Here is a 10906-nt window from a genome sequence, read left to right as displayed (position 1 = left end):
TTTACAGTCGATCCCGGATATATCGAACTCGGATATATCGAATTATTGGCTATATCGAACAGTTGAGAAATCCCCTTGAATTTCCCATGCAAAAGTATGGGGCTGGTGTGCACGTATATTGAACTCCCGCACAGCGAAACATCCGCTATATCGAACGCTGCCCCGCGCCGAAGCCCAGAAAGTGCATTTTTCCTAACAACTCTAGATCATTTTTCGGCCGCGTTCTTATAAGTTCCAATCCCTCGTCGCGCGCAGGTGACGAAATTGCGTTGCTCTAGTTCGTTGCGCAGCGCTTGTCAGTTCACCGGTATATTTGACGCGCGGTCCGCAGGTTTTAACACATGGGCTAGCGTTTTTCAAAGAGGCTGATTGCCAAGGGCACCAAAATGAGAATTCGAAGTGACTTGGCAGCCTTGTAATGTTTGCATTCCCTTCCTTGTCTGTTCGCGCACGATGGTATGCGGGCCCGCAAAGCATGGCCTTCGAGATCCGCAACCTCGTGACTTATTTTTAGTGTTTTCGGTTTTAAAATGCACATCTCAGAGGCTACGCCTTTTTTCACATTTCTCGCCAAAGTAGCTGCTGCCTTCTGCAAAGCCACAAGTGCCATCGGTATCGCCAACATGTCGACGGTGGAGAAATGTTTATTCGTTCAGCGGAATGTGTACTTCGCGCTTCGTTCTTGATAAATCGTCATTCGGGAGTCGAACTAAACATTGTCCCGCTCGTAGCGATAAAAATGTGCTTGGAACGACGTCAAGTAAAGCACCGTCGTGCACTGTTTCCTTACGGGCCTTGGTGCCAGGTGACGACTTATTAGCGTTTCCGGTCGCCGTATCGGACGGGAGCACAGCGAGTGACTTCATCGGTGCAGATAACGACGTAGCTGTTTCTGACTGCATCGATGCCGAGATCAGAGCTGACGTTGTCGGTGCTGCGGAAATGGACCCGTGCGGTTTGTAAATGCCAGCCGCCGCTGCCACCGCTTACCCTTTACCGCGCTACAGAGCTCGCATCAGCGTTCAGCGTCGATCACCGCTGTTGTGGCGGAAGGTGCTGAATCTACTTATTTGGAAAGCTTCAATGATATTGAGGATGACTTGATGAATTCACGGCGCGCAAGAAGCAAGACAAGTTGACGGACTTTTTTCATGCGAAATAAAGTGCGCTAACTTGCAAAAGAAGTTCTCGCCTTGTTCTTTAGCATATGTGAGCGAATCGTCATGTTCGCGCTTTTTACGATTTCAGAAAACTGTGTCGAGGCCTGCAGTGCTTTAATGAAAGCCTTAAATACGCATATTTCGTATTTCGAATTATCGATATATCAAACTATTTCGCAGTCCCCTTCGAGTTCGATATATCCGGGATCGACTGTAGTAGTGTGTCACATACAGGCTGTCATATAAGAAGGCTTACAGCAATTCAGTGTGGAATGCCCGCAACAGCGTAAAAAACTTGGAGGACACTTGAGCTTCGGCTTCAAGAGCAGAATACAACAGCGTAATTGGGCTCCATTCCCATCGCCTACTCAATCACTAGCCTAGCTTCGCTTCTCGGTCGACACCTCAACCGTGCCGCAAGGAAATGAACGCCTGTGCGCGTTACACTGGCCGTTTCAAACTATCCTACAATGCCTACTGCAAGTAAAGTTGCAAAGTGCCCACTATGCCATAATTCTTCCTTTTGCAAATGATTGAAATCGGCTAAGTATCCACTATGCGTCCGTAAGGCAATGCATGCATCTGTGCACTTTGTTGATGCTGTTGCTGATGATGATGATTAAATATGCCTGAGAGCTTCGTAATGGGTGGGCCTTTAAGCACCCACTCGTTGTGCAATTGACATGTTGTGATTCTACACTTCTGCCACGCATGCGGCTCCTTGCTCTACATACCATTAGTACAGGTCTTTTTGCCCCGCCACGGTGGTGTAGTGGTTATGGCGCTCGACTGACCTGAAGGTCATGGGATCGAATCCCGGCCACGGCGGCTGCATTTTTGATGAAGGCGAAAATGTTTGAGGCCCGTGTACTTAGATTTAGGTGCACGTTAAAGAACCCCAGGTGGTCGAAATTTCCGGAGCCCTCCACTATGGCGTCTCTTATAATCATATAGTGGTTTCGGGATGTTAAACCCCAGATATTATTATTATTACAGGGCTTTTTTTCCGCAAAAGTTTCAAGCACTGCAGTAGCTCTGTGGTAGAACATCTGCTTGCCACGCAGAAGGCCTCAGTTTGATTTCGCCTTGGACCCATGAGTTTTATTATTTGCATCCATCATAATTTTTTGCTCACTGACAATAGCAACTTTTCGCTCACAACCAATGACACCAACACCGACACCGAGATTTCTGCGAAACAAGCAGTTCAATGCTATTGTATTAATATAGACAAAACGTCTAGAGTTTGCGGAACTAGTATTCTTTTTTAGTATATGGAAGAAATGTTGTGGGTAAATTTTTTACTCAGGCTTTCATATTTTTACAAACCAGAGGCAAATATCCACAAAAATCTTACTTTTTAACATCTCGCTCTTTCCTCTTGTCTCCTAAAGAAAATAAGCTAATTACCTAAAGTTCGTCCGCAACATTTCCTCCATTTTTCTTTCCTTATTATTACGGTATAATTGTCATGCATATCAAGCCTCTGGTTTGCATTTTACAGGCTCTAAAAGCGTTGTGCATACTTTCAGCGTGGATTTTAAACTCGCCAAATTTAACTGGCGCGACGTGGCTCCACCTGGTGCCACCTATTCGGCGAGCCTACATTCTACCACCAACCTCTCATATGGCTGTATTCATGCACGCAAGGTTTCCCATATTGAATTGAAAACACTAAAAGATGCGCTGACTGTGCATGAAAAAGCTTGGGTCTTTTGTTTGCTTTTTGGGAGCTTTCATTCCTTTCGAGCATGTTCCAAGTGACCATGCAGTGGAATGCGAGACTAATGCAGGGGTGCGACCCAAACACAAAGGAACGTTTCTTTGGTGTCGCGGTAGCGCTTTGGCTACTAGCTTTGTCTCCAAACAGGGTGGCGAAATCCTGGATTTTCAAAGAATTATCTCCTGTCCATAGCTAATCATCTTATTCAGCGCTCACAGGAATTTATTTCGGTCGCAAGGGGGACGGCGGTGGCTTCCGCAGCAGGGGCTAGCCATGAAGTAGGAGCCCTATCATCCGTGGGCTTTTGCTGCGTGCTGGTGATCAGCCACACTACAAGGACGCAAGTTTATTTACGACAAGCGCAACATCGTGGACATGTGAATAGTGAGCGCTGTTTAGAAACGTCACAGGGAAGTAGGAACTGGTTCTCCACGCGTTAACTGCGCATGCGCAGATCGGAGGAAGCTTTGATTTTAGAAGGAAAGCAATTTGTGAAGTTGAGCGGTCACTACCAAGTGTCGGCTCAGCACGTGCCTTTCACAACATAGCAACTTGTGGCAATGGTGATGGGTCATTCCACGCCAACTGTTCTGGACTTCGCGCTCGACCATCTTCAATGTATTTTTAAGCATTCTGCTTCATGGTGTTACTTTGACAAATATTATCCTTGCTTGTGCTTGGAGTAAACTTTTTTTTTCGTGATGTGGCTACTTCTTAAAATTTTCAACGCTAGCAATACTTCGTCTACCAAGCATCTTGCTGCAAAAAAATATTTCGCGCATGCCTATGGATTTGTTTTCGTGCGACTGAAAGGCATTAGGTTTTTATCTACTTCAAAAATTACAAAACAGGGAGAAATGCACAAATCTCTTGGATCTTTACAATTTCTTTGAAATGTAATGTTCTCAATGTAGCCATTCCAACTACGTTCCCAGCTTGTCTAGATAGCAAAGAAGCAGCTAAAAATGTTTCAGAAAAAAAAGAAAATGTAAGCTGTGCTTGAATAAGAAATGCTAATTATGATAAAAGCAGTGATGCTACAGAGGACTTCTGATTTGGAGCAATTTTTGGAGCAGCAATATTTTCACGTTTTAGCACTTTGGAGCAGCAAAACTTTCTATCTTGGAGACTTTGGAGCAGGTAATTTTGCATCTGGGAGCACGTCGGACGAGCTGACTTGACATCCTTGAGACACTTGAGAAGCAAGTTGCATTTACATTCAAGGACCTGAATAGTTATTATGACGCTCCTATGAAAAGCTAAAAATATTTGAATTCAGTACAAATCTCATGGAAAAAGTAATCTCAGAAGTACTCCATATTTCACTCGATCATGCAAAAATAAGGGTGCCATGCAGTTGAATTTCTGGAATAGCTTCTTCAGTGGTTATTTTTGACACTAGCAAATAATACTGGATCAATAAAATTGTACTTTATAAAATAACACTCTAAATAATGTTGTTATCAGCAGATGTGGTAGACAAACGCCGTGACCTACAACAGTGCCTCAATGCTAAAGAGTCACACTGTCCCTAATCCATTCCCCTAGGATGACTCCGAAGCGAAAGCCAGGTTCTTTTTCTTCTCGATCGGTTGTATTCTGGGCGCAACATGATGTCCCCTAGCTAGCCTACAAAAGACAACCTCCTCCGACACTCCTTTCCCTCTTTCTGAGGCATCTTCGTGCTGTAGCATGAGAATTCTCGCAGTGCCTCCAGACTATCATTTGCGCATGCGCCGGATGGCCTGGAAGATGGAGTTCATCTTCAAGTTGAGCTTCTGCGAAAGTATCCAAAAGTGCGTTCAACAGTGGACTACATGATTTATAGCAGTATCGCACGGGCGCTCTTGAAAGGCCATCCAGTCAATGGCTATTGAAACACCACAGCTCTACTGACTCGATGGAGTTGTCGCACTGCTACACAACAGTTTTGAACGGCAGTTGAGTGGTTCAGGTGTTTCTTGTAAAAAATGGTGTGGCGCTGTGGATCTTTATTTTCATGTTCATATCAACGAAAGTAAAATAAGATAAATCCATTTAAAATCAAAACTATATCTGTTGTTTTTGTTCAAACATTTCAATAAATAGTTTACTCGTAGTTATGATTACATATTTAGTTTTTGTTTTTGAGGAGCGAAATTGTGACGAGTGAGACACGGCCAGATGGCGCAATGAAGACAAGCACGATGCTGTTATCGAGAGTATGTGCAATTTGCACATTTCAAGTAGCAAAATGCTTTATTAAATATTTTGTAAAGCTCACATACGCCGCTTTTAAAGCATACTGATCATAGGTCGGCAAACTCATTCAGACTCAGATCAGCCGGTGAGCCTGACTAAGTGAGTCCGGGCGAGTAATATTTTGGCGAGACTGAGTCCGAGTGAGTCCGTCTGAGGAAACTTTTAGTGAGTATGAGTCCATCCTAGTCCGGTTGAGGAAAATATTTGAGAGTCTGAGTCCAAGTGAGCCCTAAGCGCAAAATATATCTTTTGAGTGAGCTCCACCTATTATTGCCGACCTATGACCTATGGTCCTATCTACTCATCTCCAGCATTACTGTCAGCCTTATACCAGCTTACGTTTATACTAGACTATTCACACATATCTCAACGCGCTCAAGTTCATGCGCTACCTCAATATTTATTGGTCGGAGACGTGAATTGGGAGGGGTCCCATATGAACTCCCCCCGCACTATTTTACAGAAAGTTCTTGATTAAGATATCTCGTGTGAGTCGGGTATTTCATTAAAAATGTCCTTATGGATTACTGATAACTCGTATTGGAAGGTATAAGATCAAAAGACTATCGTAGAGCACCTATTATGTGAGATATTGGCATCAAAGCACTGACACCAAGATCGAAAAAAGGTAGTTTTACGCTCACAGACTCATAAGTCGATTCACTCAGGCTCACTCAAACTCAAGTCAAGCCGTGAGTCTGAGTTAGTCCGGCTGAGTAATACAGTCAAACCTCGTTAATACGTACCCGCTTTTAACGTACTAACGGTTAAAACGTAGTTGCGACGAATCCCCGACCGAGTCCCATAGAGCCCAATGCATTCGCTGACCGCTTAAGCCGTAGTGGTTCGCCATATGCCTACCGGTTAGTGCGTACGCTGCGTACCGCGATAACTTTTTGTGCCATAAAATTTTACTGCGCCGCTCAACTTCCCGACGCCAGAATGTGCCGCCAAAGGTCTTCCGCCTTTTTGAGAAGTGCGCAGATCAGTCGATGCCCGATTCCGACTTCCGCGCGATTGCGGCGACGTATTTGCGGGTAAGCATCGGGAAAGAACGAAGGCGAGGTGGCGGCCACCGACCTATCGCCGACAACCTTATCGCAATAAGTATCTTCAGCTATCTGCTCGGGCACGCGTGCGGCGCAGCGCTACTTTTTAAGCCTACTGTGGTGCGATCTTGTACGCATTCCAAATAAACACGGAGGCGTGGCGTTACATCCAGCCGCACGCGAATGGCCCATTTGAACCGCGACAGACGTCACGGCTCTGCATTGACCAATCGCGTGCGGTCACGTGCGGCTGGTTGTCATGCCACGCCTCCGTGTTTATTTTGTAACGCGTACAAGATCGCACCACTGCACGCTTTTATTAGGCGACAACCTGAACGCGCTGAGCCGCCGATCGCTGCCGGTTCGTTGTGCGCGGCCGTCTTCAAGGCTGAAGTTGAATTAATGGCACAAATGCTCGGGCAGGGACGAAGAACTTCAGCCATGTACCAACTAGCCCGACAGCAAACGCTACTAAGCCGTCATCAGGCGCGGACCGCTTTGTAGAAGCGAAAGCAGATCGCTGTTGCGTAGTTAGCGTTGCGGGTCGCGGGCGCCGAGAAACCTCGCTGCATTGACGCTATCACACTAAACGCACGTGTACAATACAGCAAGCGGAGCGCGGTTGTAACCATACTGCACGCTTTTATTAGGCGACCACCCAACGCGCCTCCGTCCGCTGCCAGGACCGCCAGAGCATCGCGGAGTGCGCATCGCTTGCATGAAGCTTGTCATCGCTGCGTTAACCGAACAAGCTACTCGCCGCATCTGTGCACGATCTGGAGCGAAGTGGGCACGAACAACATTCCCACGATAAATGCGCGCGTGTGGCACAGCAAGCGGCCCGGTAGTGACGGCGTGAGCCGGGTAGGCGACGCGCTGCACGCAACTAGCCGGGAGGCGATCGGCTCCACGCGGCCGTACCGCGTTTCACTGGAACTGTGTCAGTTTTCGTTTAGTAGCAGATCGCGGTTAGACGCACGCACATATACCGCGGAAAGCAGGCACTGTCCGTTCTGTTGCTACGTCGGTCACTGCGTTGACCGCGTATCCCGGACCCTGCAATAGTTTCGAAATGCTCTTCGGCGTCGCCACTACGCGCTATCGGGCGGTTGTGCGAGTGTGCCAGGATCTTTTCTCCACTTTCACAAAAAGAAGGAAAAGGCTTTGCGGTGGGTACTTTAGGCAATATTTGCTGTGGCACTCTATTTATTTGCTGGCGGTGATGGCGTACGCTAGGAAATGCAAATTTGTACTTGGGTGTTTAATGCGTACTACCGTTTAGTGCGTAGTTATGCCGCGTTCCCGGCAGGTACGTATTAACGAGGTTTCACTGTATTGTTACAGCTAGTTGTGATGAGATGGTTTTATTTACAGGAGATGGATGATGGTGGTAGCGCGCTGCAGCCTTGCAAGAGCTCTTTGTTCTCTTTCTCTTCTCTGTCTTTCGCATGACCGTTACATTCCCCCGAAAGCAGACGAAGCCTGTAGGGCGAGTCAGGATGGTCAAGGAGGGTAGAACCGCTTCAGACGAGCAATATGAGCGAGCTGCGTTCCGCCTGATCGTCGACCATTGCTCAGGAGACGAGCTATTACGTAAGTGAGTTGGCTGAGACGGTCCACAACTACAAATGGGCCCGAATATTGTGACAAAAGCTTTTGACACAATCCACGCTTGCGTTGCGGTGTCCAAAGCAACACCAAATCGCCTTTTTCGAACGATACTTGTTCATGACGGTCGTCGTACCGCTCCTTCGAACGACGTTGCAAGGCCAGAGTCCGAAGACGAGCTATCCGACGCGCTTCTTCCGCGAGGCACAAGGTCTGCGATACAGAATCGTCATTGTGCAGAATGAAGGGTAAGAAAGTGTCCAGAGGGCTTCACGGTAACCTGGCGTACAGGAGATACAATGGACTAAAGTCCGTTGTTTCGTGTTTCGCCGTGTTGTACGCGTAAGTGATAAAAGGCAGCACGTCATCCCAGTTCCTGTAACTGACGAAAACGTACATGGTAAGCATGTTGGTCAGCGTTCTGTTTGTCCGTTCAACGAGACCATTTGTCTGCGGATGGTACGGTGTTGAATGACGGAACTGTGTAGTGCACATACGAAGTACAGTCGAACCCGTTTATAACGAACTCGAAAGTGCCGCGAAAACTGGTAGTTCGTTGTAAATGGACTCGCCCTCAAAAACGTGCATTTAGCGACCAAGCCGCTTTTTTTCTCTGCGCATTTTTATTGAAAAGTGCTAACAACTCCTCCGGTGAGAAGTCAGGCATTTTCGCATTGTGAAGCGAGGCCCGCTGCGTGCACGAGTGAATTAAACCGTCTTTGCAGTGAAGCGACAACGTTTCATTGAACCGCGGTACCGCTACGTGGAGCCGATCATCCCTGGCTAGTTGTGTGCAGCGCGTCGCCTTCTCGGATCACGCCATCACTGCCGGGCCGCTTGCATTTGTACGCGCATTTGTGCGCTCTTTGTGCCCGCTTCACTTCGGAACGTGCACGGGTGCGACGAGCGGCCTGTTCGTTGAATGTGGCGAAGACAAGCATTTTGGAAGCAACGCGCACTCTACATCTCCGCGATGCTCTGACGGCCCTGCACGACAGGCGCGGCGCGCTTGGGTTGCCGCCTAATAAAACATGCTGTATACGCTCTCTGTAAGTGCATCAACGTTTCTCGGTGCCTGTGTCGCTCAACACCAGCGAGCTAGTTTCATTTACACGAAGCGACGTGCACTTTATCTCGCACGGCGCGGCAGAAGCGAACTTTCGAATGGCAATGGCATCACGGGCTTGTACTGCTTGTACCGCCATCACCCCGAACAGTTTACGCCTCACGTGCAGCTGAGCCGATAGCTGCAGATGACTGTGATAAGGTTGTCGGCGATAAATCATAATGGCACGTTCATCGCCGGCCGCCACATCACCTTCGCTCTCTTCTGATGCTTATCCGTGAAGGAATCGCCGCAATCGCGCGGAAGTCGTAATCATTGATCGGCCGGTCTCTGCCATTACCGAAAAGATGAAAGACATTTTGCGGCACATTGTGACGTCGACGCAGTGAACATTTAAGCGCCGAAAAGTTATCGCGGTCATCGCTTATTGCATTTTATGGATTCTTGCGTTCCAAGACATAGGTTCATCGTAGGCGGTCGTAGCTGCAGAGAACGGCGCCAGGAAAGGTTGCCGTGCGAAAGCTGACTGCAAGGCGTCATGCTGCCTACTATTTCTTTCTTTCTGTTTTTTTTATTCCCCACTGCCATTCTGCCACTGAAGAAACGACCGGAAAGCGAGCGACCTCGCTCGTAGCGTCCGAAAGCAGCGCTTGCGGTGCTCGGTGCTCGCCGGTCTCGGGTATCTTCGTCACGAGTAAACTGGACTGGGGTACGCGCGAGCGCGCGCCTCTCATGCTTTAGAAGGCCTACTTTAACTTTTTTTCGCTTCGTATACGCCATATTTTTACCGCGACCGTGTCCGAAGTGTTCGTTGTAAAAGTAGGAGGCTTTGAAAAATGTTCGCTATATGTGGACTCAATTTCAATGGGTAGCATAGGAAAATCGTAAGTGGACCGAAATATGGTCGTTATAACCGATAGATCGTTATATCTGGGATCGTTATAAGTGGGTTCGACTGTAATACCCCTGTCGCACGGGGCAACTTAAGTGCACTTTGAGGGAGTGCACTTCACCGCTAGTGCCATTCGCACGCTGTCACACGGGAACGTTTAGTGACACTCGCTGCAAAGCGCACTTGCCGGCGAGTGCGTTCGCCAAACTCACTTCGCCGAGACGGAGTGTCTAGCCTCGATAGCAGTGGCTCGAAAATAAATAAGTTATTATCCGAAGCCAAGTTCATAGCATTTTTGAACTATCGGTTTTCTTTATTAGGAATATTCTTATGCATTAAAACATACTATAATACAAAAAACTACTTTGCTATTCTCGTTCTCAGGCAGTTTACAGCCACGACCGCCAGGGGCATGCCCAGCGCACGCCGTGCAATGGCTGCAGCCACCGCGTTTGTACGTAAATTTTATTTTAAGGGGTGGTTATAGCTGTAACACAGTATTACTTAAGAAACATTGCCTGAAATAACAAATACCTGTTGTGCTACTTAAGTACCCATCGCCATTACAATCATTTTCAAATTGCACTTCCCTTTCTCGTGTAGCAGCGCGCAGCAAACGTGCCATTCTGGGGGCGTAAGTGCGCTTGCTCAAAATGACACTAAACTTGCCAGTGTGACCGAGGTATAATTCTTCAACAGCATCAGCAGTGAACTGGCGGCCACGGTTGCTGATAATGACACGCGGTGGGCCATGGCGAAGGACCACGGAGTGCAGCAAGAAGACCGCCATGGAAGCAGCGGTGGAAGAGGGTATGGCTGCTGTTTCCGCATACCGTGTAAGATGGTCCACGCAGACGATTATCCAGCGGTTCCTATTGTTAGATAAAGGAAATGGACCCAAAAGGTCAATTCCTACATGTTCGAAATGCGTACTGGGTGGTGTCAATGGCTGAAGGGGGTCTGGCGTTGCGGTGGCCGGTCGCTTGTGACGTTGGCACGTTTCGCAACTAGCGACATAGCGCTTGGTTGTTTCGTACATCTTCGGCCAATAAAAGCATTCATGCGTGCGGTGCAGCGTTCGCACGAAGCCGAAATGGCCGGATGTCGCATCGTCATGCATGGCACGTAGAACATCGGAGCGGAGGCTCTCGGGGACAACTAGCAGAA

General features: G+C 47.9%; 1 protein-coding gene across 1 annotated transcript in view; it reads right to left on the bottom strand.

Moving 5' to 3' along the window:
* The window catches only part of LOC119383912 (uncharacterized), a 56068-nt gene that overhangs the window by 27644 nt on the left and 17518 nt on the right, over positions 1-10906 (bottom strand). The gene's annotated exons all lie outside the window — the stretch shown is intronic.

Source organism: Rhipicephalus sanguineus, chromosome 2, assembly GCF_013339695.2.
Source record: "Rhipicephalus sanguineus isolate Rsan-2018 chromosome 2, BIME_Rsan_1.4, whole genome shotgun sequence".
Lineage (NCBI taxonomy): Eukaryota > Metazoa > Arthropoda > Arachnida > Ixodida > Ixodidae > Rhipicephalus > Rhipicephalus sanguineus.
This window is presented reverse-complemented; position numbering and strand designations above follow the sequence as displayed.